This window comes from Meleagris gallopavo, chromosome 2, assembly GCF_905368555.1.
Source record: "Meleagris gallopavo chromosome 2, MGAL_WU_HG_1.1, whole genome shotgun sequence".
Taxonomy (NCBI): Eukaryota; Metazoa; Chordata; class Aves; order Galliformes; family Phasianidae; genus Meleagris; species Meleagris gallopavo.
In genome coordinates, this window is record NC_139405.1 from 14,541,121 (window position 1) to 14,567,625 (window position 26,505).

Sequence of the window (26,505 nt, forward strand, 5' to 3'; positions counted from 1 at the left end):
ACAAAAAAGCAGCAATGGCAGCAATGTTTAGTAATTGCATGAGTGCAAGTAAGGGGAAGGGGACTATCATGAGATGCGATCAGATACTATACAACAAGGTGAAACAAAGAAATTCACCCTTTGCCCCTTACACACCTCACAGCTTTGCACTGGGACAAGAGGTCTAGGTTTCGCGCTTCCAGATGTGACACACTTGTTCCTATTCGGCAAAGTATTTACATGCAGAAATCACCATTCGTATACGGGCAGGGCGGTCATACTGAAATAAACCTGATTTCCCAGTCTTAAAGTGACGTAGAAAAAATGTCCCAAATGGCATGTCCCAGTGGGGGAAAGAAGGATCAGTGTACTGAGATGGGACTCAGGGCATCTCTGATGGCACTGATGCACTTGCATCAACAAGTGCAGCGAGTGCATCAGCAAGCACTGCAAAACAACAGGAACAAATATGTAGAAAGAAACAATTGGTACCAAAGAATGACACCCACACTGCGTATATTTCCATTCTGCACAGGCTTTACTTCCGATGAGTAGCACCCCAGCTCCCTGCGAGTGTACCTACACTTGGGCAGTCAGCTCAGTGGGACGCATATGTGTGTGCTCTTCGTCTCCGTCACTCCCTCTGTCAATAGGGACAATTTTACAAGCCTGAGTCTCAGAGGACTGTGTTTCAGGAAGTAGGAGTCATACAAACATAAATATAAATTGGAAACCTAGTGTTTGCAAGACCAAGCCCCGCATCACAGTCCAGGATGCAGTTGTAATGACACTATACAACTGAAGGAGAACTACTGCCTTTGAACTGGGGGTTAGAAGGACTTCACACAGAAAGGCATCATATCTTTGGGGTGCAGCAGTTCTTTCTGATTGATAGTTGCACCACCACAGTGGTTGGAAGTCAAAGAGGTTTTCTGCTAAAAATCCCCACAGACACTCTGTTTTAGCAGGTCATTTGGTTCTGTTCTTCTTTGACCTTTCTTTTATGCATCCGTCCTTCCTTACCATTACAATAAAGCATTTTCCTTTGACACTGTGCAGGGCTCTGCTTAAAAAGGGCTTGGTGTAATCAGGTGTGTTCCTAGCGAACTGCAGCCTGCAGTACAAAGACATCACTGTTTTTTCAGAAGGCCGTTCAGTAATGCTCAGTCAACAGAAGAGACCAACAGCATGGTAATATCCATCAACCCCCTGCATTTGTTTGTAATTAAAGAAAGGTCAATAGCTATACCTTTATGACAACCACACCTATCTTTGCACAGTCAAAGAAACAAACATATATAAATTTCACAACAGAAACTTTTGTTGATATCCATAAATGTGAAATCTGAGACACGAAAAGTATTTATCAGCCAACTCTAATCTAGTAAGGTTTATGAAACAGATTTGCTCCCCTGGTTGGTTGCAGAATTGTTGAGATGATGTTTGGTACCTAGCAGCAAAGGCTGTTGTATTCTAGATTCCTTTTCGTGCCCAGCTGCTAAAGGAAGACCCTGATTCACAGCACTTTGTTATTTTTTCTTATTTTTATAGGCAGCCAGAGGGCATATGGATGTTCAGTTTGTTTGTTTGGATTCACTCATTAGTAAACGACGTGTCATGAGCGACGATATGCACCTGGACATTTAGTCTGAGGTAGGTTCTTTACCATTCAAATAGATTGTGCTACTTCAGCAAAGAAAGACAACAGATCCTTCTGAAATGTGTTTTTCCCTTTTGCTTTTGTATTCCTAGGAACTGTATCATAAATAGAGCAGAAGTACCACAAAGCAAGAACAAGACAAGAACAAAAATCACAAGAGTTCCTTATAAAGTGTTGTCAATAATCAGTCTGCTTTGAACACAAGGATCCTGAACCCAAGTCCACAGCCACATCATAGGACTACCTAAATGACAGAACTTAAGTTTTTGCTGCATGGCTGGAAGACCTACAGAGGTTCCTATGGAGGAACATCAAAGACATTTAGAGATTCAGCTAGGAAATTTGAAGCAATCTTGGGAGTGCAAGCCTGGCATCTGGAGATCCAGAAATGGAAATCATCTTGAAATCTTCTTGGAACCAACAGCTCCCTTGTACTCTTGGAGTAAGCACTACTTACAATTTGCAATTGTAATAAAGGGAACTGGGGCAGAAAGGGACAGATACAGGACACAGACAAGGTCTGAGATATTCCAGTGAAATCCTTCGACACAGAATAACCCTTGGAGACTGCAGATGACTGGTTAAGAATCAGAGAGACAGCTCAACAGCTCCTTGCTCTGAATTTCCCATCATCAGTAGGGTGTACCACAGAGAACACAGTAAGAAATGTCTTCTAAAACAGCTTTAAGGACTGGAAATCTGATAAAGCAAATAAATATGGCAAAGCTTCACTGACGTCAGTGAGACATATATAAGGCAAGATTTTGTAATGGTAACAGTGGAAATGAAAAGTCTCGCACACTGAACATGGATGGTTCCCAGGTAAAGCTTAACACAAGCCACAGATTCGTCCTTAGAACATTTCCCCCTCGCCCTGCAAATATAAATTGAACTCAGTCTATTTCTGCAAAAACTTCCACTTTGTGAGCCCAGTCACAAAGTGTAATGCACTGCAAAGCTACTCATTAATAAGGCAACCAAGATATTAATATTTAATAATATTTAGAAAGCAAATTTTGAATTTATACTAGAATTTGCACGAAGAAAATGTGACTGTAAAATACAGTACATTTAGCCAGTTTTGGGACAATATGATGAGAGTCATTCTTCCCTCATACAGTTCTTCTTTTCAGGACCATCTAGTTAGATGGTGTGAATTAACACTAGTCATTTGAAGTCAACTGAAAAAAAAAATGGAGCTATGCCAAATTACATCAGAGATGGACCCAGCCTTTTGACTTCAAGTTATCCTCAGCTAACACTGGTGTAATCAGAAAAAGGCGACATTTACTTCTCTGCCCAATCAAAGTAGCCTGAATATTGGCTACTTTCAGAGAACTGCCTGAAAACATTCCACAAACCATGAATTATTCACAGTATTAAACAAATAATTGTGACTAGTAAATAAATATTTGAAAGTAATGGCTGGTTCACAGACCATTCAAACATAGCGTACGGGGGAGATATTCATCATATGAATTACCCATTAAGAATTATTGGCTCAGCTCTAGTTATAACTGATAAACAGTCATGCGGATAACAAGGCAAGTGTTTGGCAAGCCTCCTGCTTTCATTCTCAGCAATATGGCTTCCTTTTCAGCACACACATAAGCTCAACTGTTTATCCCACTTCGAGCAGAGAAACTAACTGCCTGCAGTGCACCTGAAAGGCGAGAGCTGGCTCGCAGTTTCCCCAAGCCCTACTTGTCTGGTTAAATTCCAGGTCAGGCTGCAGCCCTCTGACAGAACCACATTCCTGCTGTAGCTTCAATTACCTAAATTATTCTTCACCTCCTGTCCTAAGCATGGGCATATTTTTGATGGCCCTAGCTGGGAAATGCGAATGAAAACTGCTACCAGATGTAGAGTGGAAGAATGATTTCATATCGGAGCTGCTAGCCTCCGATTGTCAGAATATCTGAGTCTCTGCTGTGCCACGGGCTTTCCGTAAGCCACTTAGGCCCAAATCCCCAAAGGTATTTAGGCTTTTAACTCCTGTTCATTTCAGTGAGAGTTAAAAGCCTAAATACCTCCATGGATCGGGGTTTTAGCCTCTGTAGTTACGTCTACACAGCACAAGTATCCATAGTACCAGGCAGGCGTGGCAGGGCTAACTGAGCAGCCTAGCTTCAGGAGAAGGGCAAGCTCCTGGTGCTGCCCACGAGTGCAACATAATTTGCTCAGGGATAGCTCTCATCACTGTGTATGTGACTGCAGCACGCACACAGATAGCCTGGGTATCACCACACAGCACAGCATGCTGCTGGGTAGGTATAACCCACACACCTCAAAACACACTGCAATTTGGCCAAGGGCCGGCCTGGCAGGGTACTGGGAGAATTACTATGGCCAGTCAAATCTGCACCGCACCCAGGAACTTTGCTGGTGGACATGCAGCATGTAAAGCACTGGGAGCAAGCAGGCTTGGGTCGGCCAAACAATTCAGCAAATTCCATTTTAATGCAGCTTTTCAGAAAGGCAGCAGGGGGCTGTGCAACATGCTATCGCTGAAATATCTGGCATTCTGCATTTACAGTGCCAGCACTACATCTGACTGTCGCCAAAAAGAATCAGAGCAAATGGTTAATGTGCAGTTATGGCAGTTAAAAAAAGAAATGCTTTGCTGCTGTTCTATTGTCAGTTTTGGCAAGCAGCATAGGGGAAGCGAAACACTGATAACATTGCTTTATTGTTCATGTAGGTCCCAACCTTAACATGCTACATCTGTATCTTCTGTCTCAAGAAGTTGCTTTCTTTTCATCAAACACATTCCAGAAGTCAACAGTAAAAGCACTGACAAGAGACAGCAGATTGATCCATTAACTCTCACTCACTGCTAACAGTTCCTTGGCTGAAACCGGACCCTGCATTCCACTTGGGAAGATTTGGTAAGTTCAAAATGTAAACATGCTTGCAGGATTTGGTTACTGCTCTCATGTACTACAGCTCCTGCCTCAGCTTAACAGGAGGTGCTGGGAATCTACAGGTACTGGGCCTCTGACTTTATACATGTGTAATTAAGTAACAAACAGGACAAGCCAAACGAGTCCTCTGCACCTCGTGTTAATATTATACCAGATTCTCAGTTAGCACTAATCAATGTAGTTGCAATGAAGGATACTGCAGCATACAGCTCTTTCTAATATGTCTAGCAATAATAATAATAATTAATAATAATAATAATACACTCTCCCTCTGCCAGAAAAGGTGCAATTAAGTGAGAACATATTTTCCCTTTGGAGACAGGCCCTTAAGCATATTCTTTTCAGCAGCAGATAAAATGAAAAGTGCTGCTTGCTGCGACGTTGGATTTGCTTTGCAAAACCAACCTTTATTTTAAGTTAGATATATCTAACAATGCTCCTTTGTTGAACTATTATTCTCCATCTGCAGTACCAAAGCATACGGGGGCTCTGCTCACAGACCGACACTCCAGCAGATCAGTCACTGTAAAAACACAGAACAAAATGCAGACCCTATGCCAAAGACCCACTGGCACCACAATTCTCAATTTCTTACTCAACTGCTAACAAAGCTGTAAAACACACTGCTTTCCTAGAGTGGCTCTCTGTCCCCCTCTACTGACTACAACAGGTGGTCCCAGGGCCAATTCTCACATCCAGAGCCTCAGCCTGGGGTGCTGTTACCCTTGGAGAGGTGACAATGCACCATCTGAGAGGCTGCAAGATGCTGGCTTATCCTTGGAAGAAGCTGATTTTTCCTGTAGCAGCTGGACAAACAGGGTTTTGTCCAAGCAGGCCTCTGAGTTCGGCTTCTGCCCTGCTCACAAAACAGAACAGGGGTTTGTGCTGAAAAATGTGACGTGGAAGTAAAACATCACTACAGTATTTCAGCCAATTCCTTAGTATTGTAACTTGAGGTGGTGTCCCATTGGAAATGAAATCATGCCTCCCTTTCACTCCATGGGTCAGCTCCTGAGATGGATATTTTCCAGTCTGGTCATCTACTTCAGCTGAAAACTTACCGCTGTTTTAGGAGTTTTATTTTTTGACAGGACAATGGCATTTCCCACAGAAAGCAAGTGAGCATTCTTCAGAAGAAATGCACCTTGTCAAAAAGCCATGTACCTGATGAGATACAGTCTCAGTATACATGCAATGTATCTGCTACTGGCCTTTGCTTTTCATGCAGACTACAGTACCATGCACAGTCCCACATCTCCTGAGAAGAACCAGGAGAGATTGCTACAGATGCTGGGAGTTTCTTTACTGACATCACTGGGAGTTTTGCCACTGATTTCAGCAGAGTTATGATTTGAAATGGGACTCGGCTGCCATTGGACTCATGATTTAATTAGATGACTCGTTATTAACTGGCTCTGGGTTTCTGCGGTGCCGATTTCCTTTCAGTCTTGCTCCAAGAGTTAGTTCAGACTTGTTACAGGGGTCTGTTTGAAAGCTTTGTGTTCCTTCCGCTTTTCTTCCTTTGGTATTTTGCAACAGTGGATACACTTCTCTATTCCAGGCATATCTGTACTTACACCTCAACACTTGGGGTTTTCTATCCTCTGTTGTCTCATGTTTCAAATGTTTTTTTGCTTTTCTCCTGTTTTTCTCTTCCCCACGATTGGGTCTTCCATATTTAACATCTTTTTGTAACATAGCTCTATAAACAGACTCTCACTATCAGTGAATAATCTAGGAAAAAACGTTTGCTATTATTAAGGGCCTGGATCAAGGATTTGGTCTATGCTTCCAGATCATCTTGGCCTTCTAATGTAACCATTAAGAAATCATTTCATTTTCAGATTCATCTCTGCCTGTACAGAGAGACATCCTACAAGTCCTTCAGAGCTGGTTCTCATGTCTATTTGCACAGCTGCAAGAGAGACGGGACCTGGAGTTTGTGCAGAACCAGAAACATCTCTGTAGTAACTCTGGATGGAAAACTCCTATTGCGCAAGATAGCTTACAACATCTTAATTTGCATCCAGGACTTTGTCCGCCTTGCAGCCAAAGGCAGGACAACATATTGACCAGCTTCAATCTAGCTAGTTTGGATATCTTACACAGTGGAAACACAGTGTTCAGGCAGCAGCTCTTGCATATGCATGTCACATCCTGGGTAGGCTGGACAAGCCCTATGAAGATTAAAGCTGGTTGTTATTTGACTACTTGCACTGCAATCATACCTCCGAGTTAAAATGCAGGGGCACAGTCAGTGACCAGGGACCCGACATAAGCAGGGACAGAGGAATGGAAGTCCTGTCAGAAGTACACCACAGCTGTGCAGGAAGCAATGAGGCTGGCAGGCTGGCATTTTGCAGTCCTCCTTGTCTGCTGCCTGCCTGCTTTGTTCCATGGCAGCCCAAGATTTGTTAGCAGCTCAGAAGCATTGTGACGTTCCAATGTCACCCTCTCCTCCCAAGACTCTGGAAGAGAAGTTGGACTTAGAACTGGAATAGCCTGAATTTATTTTAGCTGCTTTTCAACAAGTGAACAAGTTAAAGAGAGAGAAACACTTTTGTATGAAATTACTATTTACATTATGTATTTTAAATCCATAAAGTAATGAACAAGGAATGAGTGCAAAATAAGCCACCATGGAGACTTACAGAAATTGAATTACCACCTTTCTTATGCCAGTTCAGATTTGACAGCTTGTTTTCACTTACAGAAGATATGTGAACATCTTTAGAGTGACTTTACACTTTCTGATGCTTGGGGTCCCAGGACCAGATGCTGAAAATCACTGCAATGCAGTGCAATGCTATCTGACATCAGGAAAAATGCCACCAGCTGCAGCCAAGTTATGTACGAGCATAACTACTTTGAAGTAAGAATAAGGGCCATGAGTACTTGATTGTGCAGCTATGCACAGATGCAGCATCTTCACATTCAGATCCACAAATACAGCTGAGTACCTGATCTGTACAAAGAAATGCAATAATAAACAAGAGAAGGATAAGAATAATTCAGACGCTACAGTTTACAGGGGCTAATAACAAAAGTACAATAAAGGAAGCTAGACCCTTTGGGCAAGTCTCAAGTCCCAGACAGAGAACTACAAATCGCAAGCTACTTTTCATTATCTTTGCTTAAATTTGCAGAAGTCAAGACAGGGCTATAGCTGGTAAAAAACAAACAAACAAACAAACAAAACAAACAAAAAAACAGTTCTAAAGCTAGATTTCTTTATTTAGACACATTTCCAAAGTGAGAACCATGAAAAAATTAAATCCAAGCACTTGTGAATTCCTGTTGACCTGCCACATAACTGCTTAGTGTCATACATTCTCACTTGTCCAACAATGTACGCGTTAGTAGTGCTGCATCAAAAGCTTCAGTGTCTGAGTTTGGCTAAGTAAGCACAAGTTTGGATACTTACTTAAAACTTGTTTGTATCTCTTAGTTCATGAAGCCAGGGTGAACATTTTGTTGGAATAATCCTTCTCATGAGGACTCAAGTAATACCTGCGTCCAGCTGGGCTAGAAAAACATTCAGAACAATCTTTCAGAGACTCTCCTCATTTTGCCTTCCAGCTCCAACTGAGACCCAGAAGAGCAACATTTTTAAGTAGGACCAGCAGTAGGGGAAAGAAAAGTTTGCTAAGTCTTGGTAAACACATCCTGTGTGAGCCAGGGTCAAGTGCCTGCATCTGCATGTACCTGAAGCCCAGTATCTGGGAGAACCACAAACAAAGGTAACTGGCTATATGAATCACACATTCTCTTGCTAGAAAAATACAACTGCTTATGTGTTTGAGCCTCCACATTTAAGTAATTGAGGTAAATATGTCACTTTTAATTTTGAAAAGCTCTCAGCTGTGTCCTTACTAATTAAGATAGCACAGATGCAATAAATCAGTCCATGTGCCAGCCCACAGAGGTCAAATATAACCAGGCAGCAAATTATAGTTAACATTTATGAATCCCTTGCATGTGGCACATGGCCCCACCCACTCTGTTTGGCAGAGAAGTTTGCTGCTGATTGCACTGGTCCTTCTGGCATTTCATGTCCTCATGCAAGTCATACCAAGTAGCCTCCCTGAAATATTGTACCTGAACATGATCGGACTCATTTTAATCATTGTGTGTATTTTAAATGATGACTAACACTCTGAGAGGATGAGAGAAACAAAAACGTTCAGGGAGTTCTTTGTTTTGTGGGTTTTTTGTTTGTTTGTTTGTTTTTGTTTTTTTGTTTGTTTTTTTTTTAAGAGGAAAAAGGAAAATGTAAATTGAGCGTTCCATTTAATCAACAAGAAATTCATCACATCTTTCTGCTGAGGAAGGACGGTCTTGTGGCTGACATACAGGGCTACAGTGTAAGCCTCAGCTAACCCACAGTATGCCTCCTGCACAGCACTGAAACAGCCAAGGCAGAATCCCTGTGAGACCAGAGCTCCTCAACTCCCCATCTTGAAACAGGGATAATTATACTTTTTTCTTTTTACTTCCATCTTTTATCTGTCTTGCTCATCTACACCAAAATTCTTATATTCAAAATACTTTATTGAAAAAGACTGCCTTTAATTAGGCGTCTTCGTATACTTAGCACAATAGGGTACCAATTTTAGCTGAGGTCCCTGAGTGCTCTTACCTGGCAACTAGAACAGGCATTTATTGCAGGGTTAATAACTAACTGAGATTACTTGATATTATTATTTCATTTGTACTGCTGTCACACCTAAAAGCATTGGCCAAAGTCTTGAACCTGTTCCGTGTTTGCATTTAATGCACACAGAACATAATGACGGTGCCTCTCCCAGCCAGCTTAAAATTAAGTCTTACCCTCCCTTCCCCCACCAGTGACTTGCTCTGAGTTTGTTCCACATCTGCTAGTGTGACAGCTGCAAGTATCTCTTTGTGCCTGTTCAGATTAGATACGGATAACACCTGAGAAGTGCAGATGAGATTCTGGACACAGCTAGAAGGAAAGTGAGAAATATCTTCTGCCAAAAGGTTCAAAGAAACAAAAACATTTCCCTTGTTTTTAAATTCAGTGATGTCCTACTGATAGGGCAGGGATTTTTTCACAAAAGGCAAAAGAAACCTCAACTGAGACAGACCTATGAAACAATCAGAAGTTTTGTCTTCAAAAGAGCAATGTGTTTTGATGGGATGTCAGACTTTCTCAGAGGGCTGAATTGAGAGAAAGCATTCCTACTTCATTTCTCTGTAGAAAGCTTTTGACCCAAAATTTAAATCTGCTACCATTCTCAGATGAGATAGCGAAACAGGCATTTTTTACACACAGGTCCACAGATTTAGGGTATGAAATCTACCATCTAACCACTATCTACTTCAATTCAAAGCTCCTGAAGCATCCTAAGAAAAAATACTTCAGGTACTGAAGCACAGTAGAATTTCTACTTGGGGATGATAGTGAAGGAGATGTGAGAGGCACTGCACTTGTGAACAATTTCCTTTCCCAGTGGTGGCACTGATCCTTGAGAGAGACTCATTCCTTCTAGTAAAAACCTTTCCAAAGGAAGTTCCTTACCAGTTTCAGATGAAAAGGAAGCTGGAGTGAATCTCTCTTCAGCATCAGCCTGTTTTACACTTGACACCTACCTGGAGAGTTCTGGAATACAAGAGAAGCCACCTGAATATCTTTGGTTACGAGAGAATTTCCCAGAGCAAGTCCGGGGATCTTCATAAGCTGGTATTTCACCAATAAATCAGGAGAAGCTAAGTACTTTTCTCTCTTACGTTCCTCAAACTGGAAAGAGAGCTTGCAGCTTCCTTTGGTATATGCAGGCTCCTCATGCTGTGGTAAGGAGCACAACAAGGAAAGCTGGAACTCGACGGGAGCACCATTCCAACACAGCCTTTTCTAAATAACAAGTAATGATACTTTCTGAAGTGGAAATCTTTTATTCAAGCATCAAAGAAAGTAAAGAATCCCTTTTAGGAGGACCACTGTAGTGCCTGTTATCTCACAGGATGTTCTCCTACAGATGTCAACACTTGCTGTTCCTCATCTGACGCTCACCAAAACTCACATTTGATGAGCTCAGAATATTATGAAGATCAAGCCTATTCAGACACTCTTTGGGACAAAGTCAGCCCCTTGAATAGAAACATGTGTGATTCATAATGTACTCACTGGAGGATGCGCTCATCCCCAGGAAAACCTCCAAGCTATCCAGAAATCCTTTCTGCACTTCTCTCTCAGTCAAAACCTCTGTTTATGTGGTCTAAGAAGTGACAGAAATTTTACAGGAATGGGCTCTAAGAGAGAATATAATAAAATAGCAAGTATCTTCTTAACACAGATTGCTCAGTTACTCATCTAACATGCATTTGTAGATATGCAGCCAATTATCTAAGTTGGATGCAAATTTGTGCCCTGTGAGGATTCTTATTTTCCTCATTGCCTTCAGTGAGAGTAGGATGTGCTGGTATCTGGCACACTATTTTAAAAAGTGTGAAAGGCTTTATTGGCACATTTAACATTGATGATACTTACACAGGACCAATAAGATTATATAATTTCCTAGATCATAATCTCCATCTCATCCCATGTGAGCCAAATTAAAATGATATGGAATCGCCAGCTCCATAGCCTGGAAATGTCTAAATCACGTCTCTTCCAAATTACCTGAGATGCTTGTCTAAAGTTTTCAGGGCAAGTCACATTCATGTTTTGGAATAAAATTTGAGGGGCCAGAAGACAGAAGTCTCTATGCCAGTGTTATTTACATTATATAAAGTGCAGGCATAATGTAACAATCTACAGGGTGCTGCCACTAGAAAAAGCAGAACAGTAGAATTCTAACTCCCACAGCTGTGGCAAATGAAATATAGAAACACGAACCTGACTAATTACCAGTCAAATAAAACCCCCAGAAAGCATTATTTACAAAATCTCATCATTTTTAACCAGTGGTATGATTTGAGAGGCTTGACTCATGATTTCTTAGTGCTTTGGGTTAGTAATGCTAGATGACAGTTCCAGTGGCTGAAGTGAGCTGTGCTTATTAAAGTCAATCATGTGTCTACCTGGCAATTAGCCAGGAATCCTAAAATTAACAGCTCATTAGAAATCTGCCAGTGACATTATTCATACGGACTCCCTTGTACAGGAGCGATCTCTCTTAACCCTGCAGACGGAACAAGGTAGAGGACCAATGTCTGACACACATGCTTCCACAAAAGGCTCTGCTGCTTCCAGTAGGGTGAATAGCAGCATGACGGTGGGCACATGAGTTTAGAAATGGGTTCTACTCATGCTACAGCTGCCTCATCCAAAGGAGGACTAGATTCATCAGTTGTGAAATGTTTTGCAGTTGTCCTGAAATTCTTTGGGGGAAATCAATCTCATGTATGCAACGACGACAAACTTGACTCAGCTCCATCAGTGTCATAAAGCACTACTGGCAATTTCAACCCCACATTGAGGAAGGTTTGTCCTCAGCAGAATTGTTTAGATAGAGCAGCAGCAATGTTGACCACAGCTACTTGAACAAGAGCAAGTCCAGAGCCAATAACATCTTTCCATTTATGAAAGGGGACTTCTGCAGAAGCCACCAATCTTTCCAGCACTGCTGATTACAAGTGGGCAAGGATGGTGACTTCTTCAACCAACGCAATTCAACTGTTGACAACATTTTGGAATTTTCACTGAAAACTCGATTTCAGTAAAAATCCCAAACTAAACACTGTATCTTTAGTTTAAAAAATAAAAATAAAAAAATTTCAGAGGTCGAAATTTCTGTTCACATTAGTTTTTGCTTTTGTTCTTGAAAACCTCTCCCATGATAAAAAGTTGGATAAAATATACATTTAAAAAATCTACAACGAAGGATTTTTTAACATTTTCTCATATGAAAAAGTAATCTTTATATCAGCCTTATTGCTAATATATGTAGACCCAAAGCAATGTTATTAACATTGCTAACGTTCAAGGGAGGTGGGTACCATTCATCTCAGAGAACATGAACATACTTTTTACAGAGAGTCAAAGGACTTTAGATACAGACCAGCAACCTTTGGACTATATCCATGAAAACTTGATGAAAATTAGAGATGTGAAGTGCTGAAAAAGTAATACTGTATTAAAATCCATTGGTCTTGACTCCAGGACTCAATCCAGATATTCTTACCCACATGGAATGGCATTTTGATTTCAAGCCACTCCAGCACAGAACTGTGGAGTCTGTTTAAGAAGAGTAAAGGCATTACAGCCTGGCCCACTGTTATTTAGAAATAGAATTGTAATTGTGTATTGAGTCCTTATCTTAGGATGAGGTAATCTGCATTATGCTGATGAAGGTTTATCAACTGGGCTGGTAAAGCCCCAGGGAATGACAAAGGGGAGAAAGAACGGGAAGGAGACATGTTGGCTATGAAACACTCCTTGCTAGAACAAGAAACAATAGTGTGCTGCAACTGGGAGGAAAGAAAAAAAAAGAAAGAAGACAGTTCCTGGGACAAGATACTTTGCACAGGTATGATACTAAAAAGAGATAAGTGTATTTTCAGTGACAGGTTGGAACACTGAAAACACAGCAGAATTCTTGCAGTGAGACACAAGGTCTCTCTAAGGTTTAAATGTTTAAAGTTTCTAAAGTGACTCCTGCTTCAGATCAGAAAAGTATTTGTTTCTCAGGGAAAAACACTTAAAACAACTTGTTATAAAAAGAAAATACTCAGCACCTTTTGAGTACCAGAGGCCTGCAAAATCTCTTAAAATAGACACCCAAAACCACACACCACTTCAGATTTCCGTCAGCTTATTCCACACAATCAAATCAGTGATTTTCCAGCCAGAAGCCTATCAAGGGATCACACCTCAACAGTTTAGTTCCTATTTTCTGGTTACTAAAGATGACCTCAAATCCTAACAAGCAAACTGTTCTCAGATCTGCTGCTGAAGGTAATCTCTCCATAGGAAAGGAATCCAAATCCAATCTCAGAGAAGGAGTAAGCACTGTTCTCAATTGAGAATTCTCAAAAGGAGTTTGGGATGGAAAAAAACCACCTGCAAAGTAGGTACGAAAAGCAAAAATTACACAGAGATGTTAGTCAAGGCAAGGAGTTTCACATCCAAAGCATTTCTTTATTTTTTTGTTAAAAAAGCTTTGGCCAGTGCTAGTTACACTCCTCAGGAGGCACCATGGAGCAGAAAAGAAACTCTGACAGCATCTAGAAAGCACATGGGGCTCATTTCCCATCCATTTTCACATTTCTTCTGTAGAGTTTTCCCACTGAGTCTTATAAGCACCAAGGTGGTGGTACAGTAATTGTTTTCAAAGAAGAATATGGATGTCACATGAACTAATAAAGTATACAAAATGAAGATGTGGAAGAAAATGCTTTCTGCATCTTTACCTCCAAAGCAGGATGTTATGGTATTGGATTACGCTTCTTCACTAACGTAAGGTGCGTATAGTCCCGCTAGACTACCCATGATAGGAGGAAAACCCTCAGCCAACATCTTGCTGCAAATCCTGCCCCTACATAGGGGTGAGGCTCACTGAGAACTTGCTTGTTGAAGCTTCAATTCTTCTGTGATTTCTAAAGGTGGCTGAGCTTTTCTATTCCTGTTATCACGTATTAGATATCCAAACCCAAGCCCTACTGTTTCATCAGCGATAAATCTTGTTCAGATATATGTTTCCTCATTTTTAACCCTTATTTTTTGTCAAAAAGCAGGCTACAAAGCCAACAGCAGCCTCTGTCAGCTCACTGAGTAACCCCACAGAAATGTGTACAGGATTTGGTTGTTTTGGGCTCTCCTCAATCCTATACACTACAGCAAACAATCTGGTGATGTACAGGACCTATCAACCAGGCAGCTCTTCCACTTCCTTCACAAGAAAGAAAATAAAGAGCAGCTCAAACAGAACTTGCACATCTTGCTCATGTAGATCACTGCCGATGCAGCCACAAACAAATTCCTGCACGTACTAACAGCTCTGCCTGCTACTGATCTGGACTGCCCAGCTAGTGAGAAAAGAAGTTATATTGGCACCTAAAGAACTTACTGAATACTACCATCTACTGGCATAAAATAAGGGGAAAGAGAAAAGGGGGAAAAGGGAAAAGGGGAAAAGGGTGGGTCAAGTAGAGAATCAAGGACAGTGGGTGAAGTAAAAATAACAGCCACAGGAAGATAAGTCTGAACTTCCTATTCACATAATATGAAAGATCATTCGTATGAATATCAAAGGGGCAATAGGCAAAAAATAAAAGAAAGGTACTGGGAGCAACTTTCCTTATAAATTGCATCACACAGTTGGCTATGAGCACTGGGCAGAAGCCTGGGAACGCAGCGCCAGCACCCAGCTACTTGGAGCTAACATCACTCTACTGCACCAGGTGCAGGAGGCCAGCTCCTCTACAGCATACAGACCCTTACATGCCCTGTGTATCATAAGCCAGTACATCTCAAAATCCTTCATTCAGACTAAAATCTGTTTCGAGTACCTAGAAGAGTCTCCAGCTGTAAATGGAAGCTACCAACAGAAGTCTGGAGTCCGAATGGGTGACCTCTCCCTCACCATTCCTATTCCTGCAGTATTTCAGCCGTAATGTGATTGCTCAGTCTGTCTGCTTGGGTCTGGCTTCCTGCCCTGGGCTACTCCTGGAGCTGGCGGGCCTGAGGCCAGCAGCTCCTGACAATATCACAGCCTCTGGATGTCTTCGTGTTAAAGAGCTTCTCCACAAGCAATAATGCTTGCCCCGCTATTGATTTGAACCAGATAGGAATTTGTCTCTAAGACAGTGAAGGCTCCAGATGTCATTAGCATACTGCTCAAGTCATCCACCCACTTCGATCTGCAAAGCTGTTATCACCCTGATTGCTCTATGTACACCTTCCAGGAGAGACTTTACAGATTCATCTACTCACCCAGAGTCATAATTAGAGAGGAATGTACTATTGCAATAGAGATTTAATATCCATTTGAATTCTTACATTAATTTGCTTCAGCTGTGTGCCAGCCCTCTTTCCATATTTGCTTTCAAAGAATACTTTAACAAATTAATTTTCTGGCAGGAATATTTGTGGAAACGGTACGCTTTAAATCAGTATTGAAGAATGCTCCTGGGAAAGAAATTCAATGTTCATAATTTTGAGTAATCTCAGCAGAAACCCAATATTAAATGTTCTTCTGATTCAAACCCATGTGCTGGGCTGCAGTTCAAGAGGTCTCCACTCAGTCCCTGTCTCTGCCAGGCTGCTGCTTGGTGTCGGGCAAGGCAAGAAAGAAATCCTGCTCTATCTGTTCCTGGCCAGCAAAGCTATACGAGAGCTCGGGGCTCATGGCAAAGCCAAAGTCTAGCCCACCGATGGAGACTGTGCAGAGATTGGTTGGTGGCCCTGCCTGTGGCAAGGGGGTTGGAACTTGATGATCCTTGGGGGCCCTTCCAACCCAAGCCATTCCATGACTATGCTTCTCAGAGCCATTAAGAACATGGGTACAGCTCCCCAGCACACAGCAAATCTACAAGTATGTGCTTTTAATTGGGGCAGGCCATTTCGGGTTAAAATAACAGTGACGGCTCTCAAATTGCTTTGGTTTATCTGATTTAATCTGAATTATCTAGCTCAGGTTAGCAAATCCAAATTAAGAACACACCCGCACTTTGTGCTATGGAAATATCCATCAACCTTAATCTTTCCCATCACATTCAGGTCATAAAGGCTATAGGAAAGACTTTTCCTTTTCTTCTCAGCCCTAACTACCCCACAGTCTATTCCCTTTCTAGACTGCAATCAGGCCTGGAAGCCTACCCTTTTATGCTACAAGAGGCCACAAAATACAACAGCTAAATTAAAAACTAGATATATCAAATCCCTGTCTTACAGCACCCTGTGCAAGGGCAGGAATCACCCATAAAAATCAGTGATTCCATCTGGTCTCTCTGCAAATGTTGGTGAGTTTTCTTCCTCTATAATGAAAAAGGTTGTAGCATTAAGTAAATCATGTTCCACTTGAACTAGGAAAATGCTGTGACCCTTTCCCCTCTCTTTGTTATTTTATCTTTCCTCATTCATCTGAGCAGCACATTCCTTTTTCCTACACTGGCCTATTTTTCCTTTATCTTCCTGTGTCTCCCTCACTCATTTCTATCTCATTTTTCTCAATCTGCCCTGTGCTGTCCTCACGGCAATACGAGATAGCATCTCACTGTTCAATTACTTCTTCACAGTAACATCAGACCTCACCAGAACCTGATGCAGACTTTCCTTTCTCCTCTACCAAGCTTCAGGATGGAATATGACCTTCAATCTGTGTCATCACATCCTCTATTCTTTCGTGGCTGCTACTCCTCCACTTCCACAGTAGCCAACTTTCTGTCCTTCAACTCTCTATGCTCATCTCTCTCTCTCTTTTGCCCACTTCAGTCAGACTTTTTCTCCCTCCTTATTTCTCTTTCTTTGCTCTGGGCTGTAAGCCAAATGCCTCAGACCTGATGGTTAAAAAGAAAAAAAAAAAAAAAAAAAGAAGAAAAAAGGAAAAACCCAACCCCAAAGGTTTGCACAGAATTAAACCACATTCGCCCCAGATGGTTTTGATGGTTTGGAGACAAGAAAAGAAGAATTCAGACACAGGAAGGACTAGATACTCAGACTCTCTGAATAAGCAATTCTGAATAAGTAATGCCAGAAAACATACCTGGCTAATTTCATTCATGCTGTAAATTACTGGTGGTAAGGATCAAGGCTGAGATTTTCAAGAGGACAAGAGGTTTTTAAAAGCTCTTTACTGACTTAAGAGTTAAAGTCCTGTTTTCAAGAGGAAGTTCAGACCAAAATCCTCTTCTGAAATATGACTTAAGTCTACCAGTCAGATTGACATTCATAGATTCTAATTTTGCCACCACCTAATTTTCAGTGAACCTACCCAGCAGGAAGGTACTGCATGTGCCTTGGCAGAAGCGAGCACTCAGTTCCAGTCCTGTGCTTAAATCCTAGGCTGACTCAGAAATCCAGTGAGACTGCCCACTAGATCTGTTTGGTACACCACAAAGTCACATCAACTTCATCATATCTATCATGTCTTTAGTGTAGCCTCCCTAGACCCAGCTTAGCAGTACCAGGTTGTTGTCCCTTCAACCATTCAAAGTCCATCATCTACCAAAGATTCAAATGTGGATTCTCCTGTTTAAAGACAAAGTTTTACCCCTGCCTGCAAGAGTCCCCACTGGGGGACTTGCCTTGTTCTTCTTGCTGTAGTGTCTTTGTCTTGTGTAAAATATTGAAAAATTGACTGGAGCTGAGAAGAAGCTCAGAATGATTCCGTAGCCTAGTGATCAACATCACCTCAAAGTTGGAAAATTGTTTTCAGAGCCCAGCCTTGAAACTTAAAGAATGTCATGGGAGACTAAAATGCATCAGATCTTTTCTGGTTTTCTTACCAGTTTGCTTTGATTTAAAATGACGACGGAGCTACCCTTAATTTCCAGGAGAGGATCAATGGCTCCATGAGAGACAGACTACTTCCTCATTTTGGCAGTGCAAGGCTGGATGGGAAAGTCCTGCTGCCCTTCTCTCTCAGCATTTAGAGGTCGGTCTGGACACATCCAAGATAACTTAAGGACTCTGGCAGCTGTGTATACTATTCTGCAAGTGCCTACAATTCCTCCACCAAAAGTCTATGGCATTTGTTCTTTCCCAAAACACTAAGGTACTAATTTCAGAGGTACCTTAGTGCCGTATGTTTACAGTTATTTACATCTCCAAACTGTACTTAAATAAAGCATTCCTCAAAGCATTATCTATCAATTTCCAGTTAAACTTATGCTTCTATGATTCTGAGTCCTACAAACACTTTTGGAAAATCCTTACAGTCTTCCAAATACCGTTTTCCAAATACTGTAATAAGCAATAAGCACCAAAAAGCCTGATTTTGAAACAGTTCACCATTTTGAGGATACATTCTCACATGCAACCAGTTTTCTGGCTGACACCTCAAAGAAATGCCCAGATTTTCAAGAATGCCAAGTACACTCACCCATTCTTCTCTACAGAATTCATCATTTCTTTCCTTAAGTCAGTTTGGAGTTGAGTACCTTAAAAAAAAAAAAAAAAAAAGCCTTATAATGCCATGCTATTACCTCTCTGAACAGCTCCAATCATTTAATATTTTGCTGGAAGAAATATCTCTCCAAAGGAAGTCACATCTTCCTTCCCATATATTGTGAGTGCAGCAGTAAAGGTAGATCATCAACCAATTATTTTGAAAATCCCACCCTCTATATCAAGTCACAGCAACTCAACACCAATTAAATTTTGGATGTTGAGTCTTTTCAACAAACTAGCTGTTAATGATCTATAGGCAAAGACTGTTTGACAAGCATGGATGAAATGTAAAGCCATCTGTGAAAATCACCGTCTTTTCACATATGACTTGTGAAGAGAAAAGGGAAAATATGAATCAAATTAGCTATCATTATAAATAGTGGTCTGAAAATGAATCACAGATGTTCTGATGAAGAATGGTATTTTTCGTAACACAATTCTTCTGAAAAACGCTCATTCTGCATGAAAAGGATCCTTTTCCCCCTGAAGAAACTGATTGTTCAAAATACTGAAGTATTCCAACCATGCAGAAAGACATTTCTGCATGCCTTTGCAATGTTCCATGGGAGCTGGATTTTGTTCTTTGGTGTTCATCTAAGCCAAACTCCTTAAGCGAATTACATTTCAAATGTCATATATCTATCATCTCTAAGGGAGGAGGCCACAGAGGATCAGTCCAAATAGAAGACAGGTTTTAAAAAGCTTTAAGAAGTTTAAAGCCAGGTACTATGGCAGCTTTTCCAAACAGAAATATTCTGATCTTTCACCTTATATTTTCTTGTTATTCGCTTATTTCTTTTACTACAGTTACAATTATTCTCCTTGATGTTTATGTTACCTGTAAGGTAGTAACAGTTATTGACAGGCAGTCAAGTCACTTGATAAAGGTACCCTTTAATACATACATTTGGCCAGCAGCAAAGCGCAGGCCAGCCCAGATTCCCTTGTTCAACTGGGGAAAAAGATGCCATGCCTACTCTCTCCTAACATGCCACATAGCCACAGCATGAATAGTCCTTGTGGTTCCTGATTCCTGCAAGTGAAGAACACTGCCTGTACACCCAGTCCAAACAGAGAAAGAGAAAACAGTGCATAATGTGGCACGATTTGCTCTGAAAATAATCAAAATAGAAAAGTGATCAAGTTGAGAATGGAGCTAGACTTAGTACCTTTTAATAAGAAACAAAGAAACTACTGTTTTGCACTGCATTGTTCAGGCTTGCCTTGAGGCACTGGTGGAAAAATGTTTACTAAATAACTCAAATACTTAGCAGTGAGATACATTTTAATTCAAACTGAATTTTCTTCAAGCATACACCTGCACAAAAGGAAGCAAAAGTCATCAAGTTTTTCTGGGTACAAATCTGTCAGCATTGCTCTGCAGACCCAAACTCCTCAATTTCACACGAATTAGCAACTCAAAAAATCCAAACCAAACAGATTTCTCTCTCCAACAAAATAAATTTAAAAAGAAAAAAAAAAAAAAGGAAAGTGTTCCATCCCGAATCACAAGCACCAGTACCTTGGAGGGCGCTCTAGACTTCCACCGCACATGTTGCATGCATAAGGTGATGAAACTAAGGCTCATAACATGAATTCAATCCACATTCTGACAGATGAGCAAATATATTTGAAAAGTACCTGACCAGAACAACCAGGTGAAGAACATCTCCCTCTGTCCTGCATTAATTTTCTGGACAGACCCCAAGTAAGATGCCCAAGCACAAGCACACTCAAACCTTAAACTGGTCCTTAAAAGAAAAGAAAATGAAGATAAGAATGTCCTCCCATCCTTTCCCCTGTCCTTGCCGAATTAACTGTTGTATTTGTAGCTGACTTAATTCAGTAGTATTTTAAAAATACATCAAACAATACAACAAGACTGACTCGTTACTGCAAGAGATTTTCATTTCAAGTAAGCATCTCATAGTTTTCAGAAAAACACCTCTCAAAAGGTGTTTGATCTACTTTGCATAGAACTCTACATCTTGCCAATCAGTCTCAAATTCCTACATCTCTAAGTCACCTTAGAAAAAATTGCTTTTTTAAAATGCTGTTCTTGCATATCAGATCCCCCACCACAATGACAAGGTCAGAGTTTTAAATTAATGCCAGGAAAACTTCAGGCAGGGCTGTAAACATCTGTAAGGTACAACATGTACCTGCCAGCTGCACTACTTCCAACTGAAGTCTATGGCCTTTTAAAGTCAGCTACTGCCTTAGTCATCTACAGCCACTGATCCAAACCCCTGCTAGTATTAACCACAAATGCTACCTGAGTATCATTACTGATCCCCACAGGTACTCTCCTAGAATGTCTGTAATCAACAAACCAAAACCAGCACCACTTACCTATTCACAGATTATTCCCAATGACTGCAAGTTTCTTCCTGACTTAAGATTCCTTTTACTATGAAAATATATCACCACACAGATTTATTCAAAAGGTGTGCTTCTTGTGAAAATCCAAGTCTTTACAAGCTTCTGCCTTTCTAACTGCCTAATTTCTACTGCTGTTAGTACTAGAGAAGGCACATGTGTATGAAGGAGCCAGCTGTATTCTTCTGGTTGTTTGTACACCCTCATCAAAAATCATTCCTATCAGTTGCAACTGATATGATCTATAGTGTGATAGGTCCTACAGGTATCAGGCAAGACAAAACACTGTAGAAGCATACAGTAAAAGACAATCCCTGCCCTGAAGAGCTTACATGAACAAGGAATGGCCACTGCAGCAAGACACAGTGACACATAAAATACCTGGCAGCACCAAGTGGAGAATGAGCTTTCTCACAATGGAGTTTTGTAAGCTTTCTCAGCCTTGAAATAGCCTCTTCCCCAGGACGTGTTGATGGCAGGTTGAAAGGCGCTGCTCTAGATCTCAGGATTTCTCCTGTTACAGAAATCACTGCAAACAACAGCACTGGGGAATATCGCAGTAGAAAACCCAAAGTCAGGGTAGTTGGACATTAAGCTGATGAGCAGCTCCAGTGGGACTCCCCTTTAGAGCTGTATCTGGACAACCTGATGTTTCGGCCCTTCTGAAGATGCAGTGCAGAAGGAGCACTTCTGCATATTTGATTTGCGAAGCCAGGACACTCTTACACAGTAAGGCATCCCTTGTTCACAAAACAAAAAATTTCAATGAGAGCCATTCCCCTTCTTTCAATAAATTTGAATTAGAAAAATAATTTCGAAAGAGAATTTGCTCTTCCGCAGTCATAAGACTACAAACTTCATTTTAATGCCACTTCCCTTAGTTCTTTAGTGCTCTTCTAAGTTAACAGTAGTTGTGTACTTAGCTGCTCCCTATACGTGAAACTCACTTTAAATCAAAAAGGAGAACATTTGCATGCGATCTCCTGTGAGGCAGTATTTGTCATTCTCATTCTGTCTCCAGACATGTAAAAAAATGGATTTGTCTGCAAATAGGAGAAAACTGCCTTTTGCAGAAATTTGTTTAGGTATTTTGACAATTTGAATCCTGAGAAAAAGGGATGTGTTTTTTGCTCGTCTACAGGCAGAAAACATCTGCTCTTCCAAACAGATGCTCTTCACATCTATCGCAGTTTCTGTGGAAATAAGTAGGAGGCATTACTTTTGAAGAGATCTATGTAATATGGGACTGTTGTTAGTAGCTGCTTATAGCTTTTAATGTTCAGGCTTGCAATCAGAGATAGCCTCTACCCATCAATCTTGAAAAGTAAAAAATTCCTCTATTTTTCATTTAAATATCCACAGATTATTTTTCACACCTACTGACTTGTTGTGATGAGACAGATTTTTTCTTCAGATATGAGATAGCCTTATCTTACCAGAAACATATACATTCCTGATGAAGATGGCAGCTTAGGATAAATAATCGCTACTTCTGGTGAATGAGGCGGACCTGAGTTTGTTAAGCCTGGATGTGAGCAGCCACACCACAAAGCAAGGATCCCACATCTCCCAACAAATGTTGAGACTCCAGGGAGTGCATCTCTTGGCTTCCCGTAGCAGCCTACAGCTCTCACTCAGAGAATCACAGGAAATTTACCTTTAGACAGTTGGGAGCTATAAAAACAATACAACCACCTCCAAAAAGTCCAACCTGACTCCAGTGAAGGCACAGGCTGGAGATCAAAGATGCCACGATAAAATAGAATCTGAGCATTTCAGAGCTTGCAAAGCGACGCTTGAATTTTTTAGAAAGTTAAATGAGACAAAAATGTATCAACTTTCCAACAGCAACATTATTGAGAATGCAGCTGCAAATGGATATCCTACAAGCAAACAAGCAACTGTGGATCTCCACAAAAATGAAGCTCCAACAAGCTTCTCAGATCTCTCTTCAACTTTTAATCAACTATAAAGAACAAAATTACAAAAGCAGGAAATAACATTTCCTACTCTTTCATAAAAATGCTTTGAAACTCCTCCATTGAAGCATTTAAATAATTTCTTAATTACAAAATGATCTCTGCTGTTTTCATGAGCACGCCAGTTTCAGCATCTTGGAATACTCTTCTCTCACCTCAAGCAAATACATACCCATGTACAGTTACTAAGATTCATTTGCTGGTTACTGAGATTCACTAGCTTTTGTTTGCTACAGGGAGCCCTTCTACTGCTGTCCAAATAGGTAGAAGAAAAAGCATCTCAGGAGATCTGCGTCAATCACTGAGATAGGACTTAAGAGATGTAAATGCATGTTTTGGTTTTGTCTCAGTACCTGATGAGTAATCCTGATGAGGTCATGGACAACCTTGCTCTGTCTCAGTTGCTCATCTACAAAATGGACTGGTAATTCTCCATCTTAAAGGAATCTTGTGGTGCATGAAGGTTCAGCAACTGTACGTCTGCAGCACTCATAAATATTCACAGAATGAAATCAGGAGGGAGGAAAAGGGTGGAGGGGAGATTAGCAAATTTTTTTCACTATTAGTTCAAGAATAGCATTGGTAAAACCAAGTAATATGACCTTACTGCAACAATACTTTAACAGGTAATGCTAGTTGTAACATAAAGGCAGCTGCATGCAGAAATGTGTTTCTTTTCAGCACTGTCTGTTCTGTTGGTAGTCACACAGCCCCAGGAGTTGAATGAGTCAATGCATGGATAGAAAACCCATCAACACAACAACACTCAGTTTTCCCGCTACTTTCATAAACTCCTCAGCTAATCCTCAGGCTTTCTAACTCTTCAAGGTCTAGACATAACATGTTTGCATATGCTTCCTTTTTGCTCACCCTAGAGATGGAGTTTGGTGGCATCAGTAATAGGAGATTGAAAATTTTAGTAACAAAACTTGATACTTATACATATCAGTACCAACTACGTGAAATACCTCATCCTGTAAAGGATCCTGAAAAGGGTCACACTTTCCCTTTCTAGTATCCAGAAAAATTAACAGCAAAGATTACTTTCAACATGATCCAGATGTTTTGGGAGGCCAGCAGCAGATATGGACTGCTACTTTATGTCACTCCCTTAACTGATGCAAACAAATGCTGAACAACGGTTCCAACCTGTAGCTACAGAGTGCTCCAGAATTAAGCATGTGAGAAAAGGTGGTAATGGGGGAAGCTAATTGTCACAGACATTTCAAACCAGGGCTAGTCTTTCTTTTACTGACCAAGCATTATTCCCAGTTGCCTCGTGGCAGTGGATTTATCTTTGATGACAGCAAACTGATTGAGGAAAATGAAGTCATTATGAAGGACTTGTAGAGCCTTGGAAGACAGCTGCATTCATTGACCTGATATACAAAACTTCCAATTGTTAAGCTGAGCTCTAGTAACAATAATGCACGTGTTTTCTGACACTAAAACATTCCACGGTTTAAGGAGTCATCTTCTGAATTTCCTCTTTCACCACAGAATCACAAACACAAACCACCTGATAGAAGGTCAAGCTGATGTAACTGCTGGCACTCCAGTTTCTGCAATCCCCCAGCTTAAGTAGCTCTTTTCAAGGAAAATCTTTTCCAGAGAGATCAGACAACACTAGCTAGAGCTAATTCATTAACCTAATCCACTGTCAAAAAATGCCTGGCCGTGCACAAAAACACAGCCTTATGGCAGTTCAATATGGCACAATCCACGCCACTTCGGTGGCAGGCATTTAACACGAATGCTCGCATAGGTCTGCTTCACAGTTACTAGGGACATGTTGCCTTGTCTTTGTCTTTATACTTTCCACAATGGATATTTTTGGGTGGGATGTGTCATGACTGCCATGGGTGTCTGCCACGTGCAGAGTTTTTACAATGCTCAGAATTTCCATCCCACAGAATCACAATTTTTACTGTCTGCTAGGTGGGCTGTGCAATGTATGATCTTTATAATAGGATAATGCAAGTTTTTTACTATTTGAAATGTAATCTGAGCATTATCCTCTGTTCTCTTGTCATGGATTTCCCTTTTATACAAATTAGAAAATCCAATTTTTCATATGTAATACTTGTTGAAGATATCTGCTTTCAGCTTTACAAATGACATTACATTCAGGCACACAGTTCAACAGCATTAAGGGTAAATCAAGAATTTTTTGAATGAAAAGAAATACAAAGAACATAGTACTGTATAGAAATATGTATTTTATCTTGATCTAGTACCTGTATTTCTCAGTGTCCCAGAAATAATGACAATGCAGTTACAACATGCTGCTATAAGTTACAGCTGTTAGCACCAGTGCAAGAGACTACTGCTTTCCTGGAAAACACTTAACTTCAGATATATGTTTGCTGTTACTAAAGTTAATGAAATTTTAATTTTTCAACCTAGCTCTATGCACATGCTTAAGTGATCATCTGAACTGCAAACTGAAGCTCACTTAATCTTCATATTGTGATTTTTTCTTTTGTAGTTATTGACACTCGTAAGAAATTTGGTGGTTATTAAATACTGACAGCCTTCCAAATTAGGTAACTCCTCGTCACTTGATAGCAATGCATTTTCATGTTCTTCTATTTGCCAACAGACTGCTGTAACAAATCTACTTGCCTTAAAAGGCAAGATTCAACATGACGACTGCTCTAGCTTGAATTGTATCTACTGATATTGCCCACCTATTGAAGGCTTACCCATTTCATGTTCATTTCTTGCTCACCTCATCACTAAGTCCTGTCAGTAAGAGCCTTTGAAGTCCACTCAACCTTAGTTCAGCAGCCAACACAGACCATTCATCAGTATGTGTGTTAACTGCCATGAGCACTGGCCAGCTTGCTAATGCAGCAGCCACAGCCCAGACAAAACTGTAAGGGCAAAGAAGCCCAGCAATATACCATTCAGATCTGGCTGTGCAAGAATGCTGTTGCAGATGTCATAATGTATAGAGAGGGACAAGTATATCCTATTTTCAGGCTTGTAGGATGACTGATCTAATGTCTTCACCTTTCCATACTTCTATTGCTTCATCTGCACAACAAGGATCCAGGCATAATACTTTTCTCCTGCACTTATAAAATGCCCATGATACCTATGTACTACACTGCACTCCTAGATTCATTGTGTGATGATCTGTGTAATCAAGCTCTAACTTAAAAAATTCAGTGTTGGATGGGAATTGGTGCTTTGGAGGACTTCCAAAGAAACTTTTCCAGAGAAAAATGTCCTCTTGATTCTCACTGGGTTTGGATCAAATCTTAAGTCCAATTTACCTTCCTATGCTACCACAGGTGCAGAAATTAGTACTCTTGCTACAAATGCCAAGACCCAAGCTTGGTCCACTGCAAGAGCACTGTTGGGAACATCTGTAATATAACCCCTTGACACAGAAGGCTCTCAAACTCTGACCTTCAAGGAATACCAGGCGTCAAGAACAGAGGTTGCAACTTTCATTCATGGAGTTTGCTGTATGGTTTTTATACTGTAACTCGAGCTAGGATT

At 40.7% G+C, this 26,505-nt stretch overlaps 1 protein-coding gene across 10 annotated transcripts in view; it reads right to left on the reverse strand.

The window, feature by feature from the left end:
• Positions 1-26,505, reverse strand: part of BMP2 (bone morphogenetic protein 2) — a 236,864-nt gene that overhangs the window by 50,477 nt on the left and 159,882 nt on the right. For 6 of the 10 annotated variants that reach the window (XM_085219026.1, XM_085219021.1, XM_085219020.1 and 3 more), the window contains one exon: positions 18,570-18,627. The exons of 3 other annotated variants lie outside the window; for them this stretch is intronic. The gene's annotated coding sequence lies outside the window, so the exon portion shown is untranslated. Of the gene's footprint in view, positions 1-18,569; positions 18,628-23,348; positions 23,364-26,505 lie in introns of those variants that run through there. One more of the 10 variants, XM_085219017.1, reaches the window with a different exon arrangement.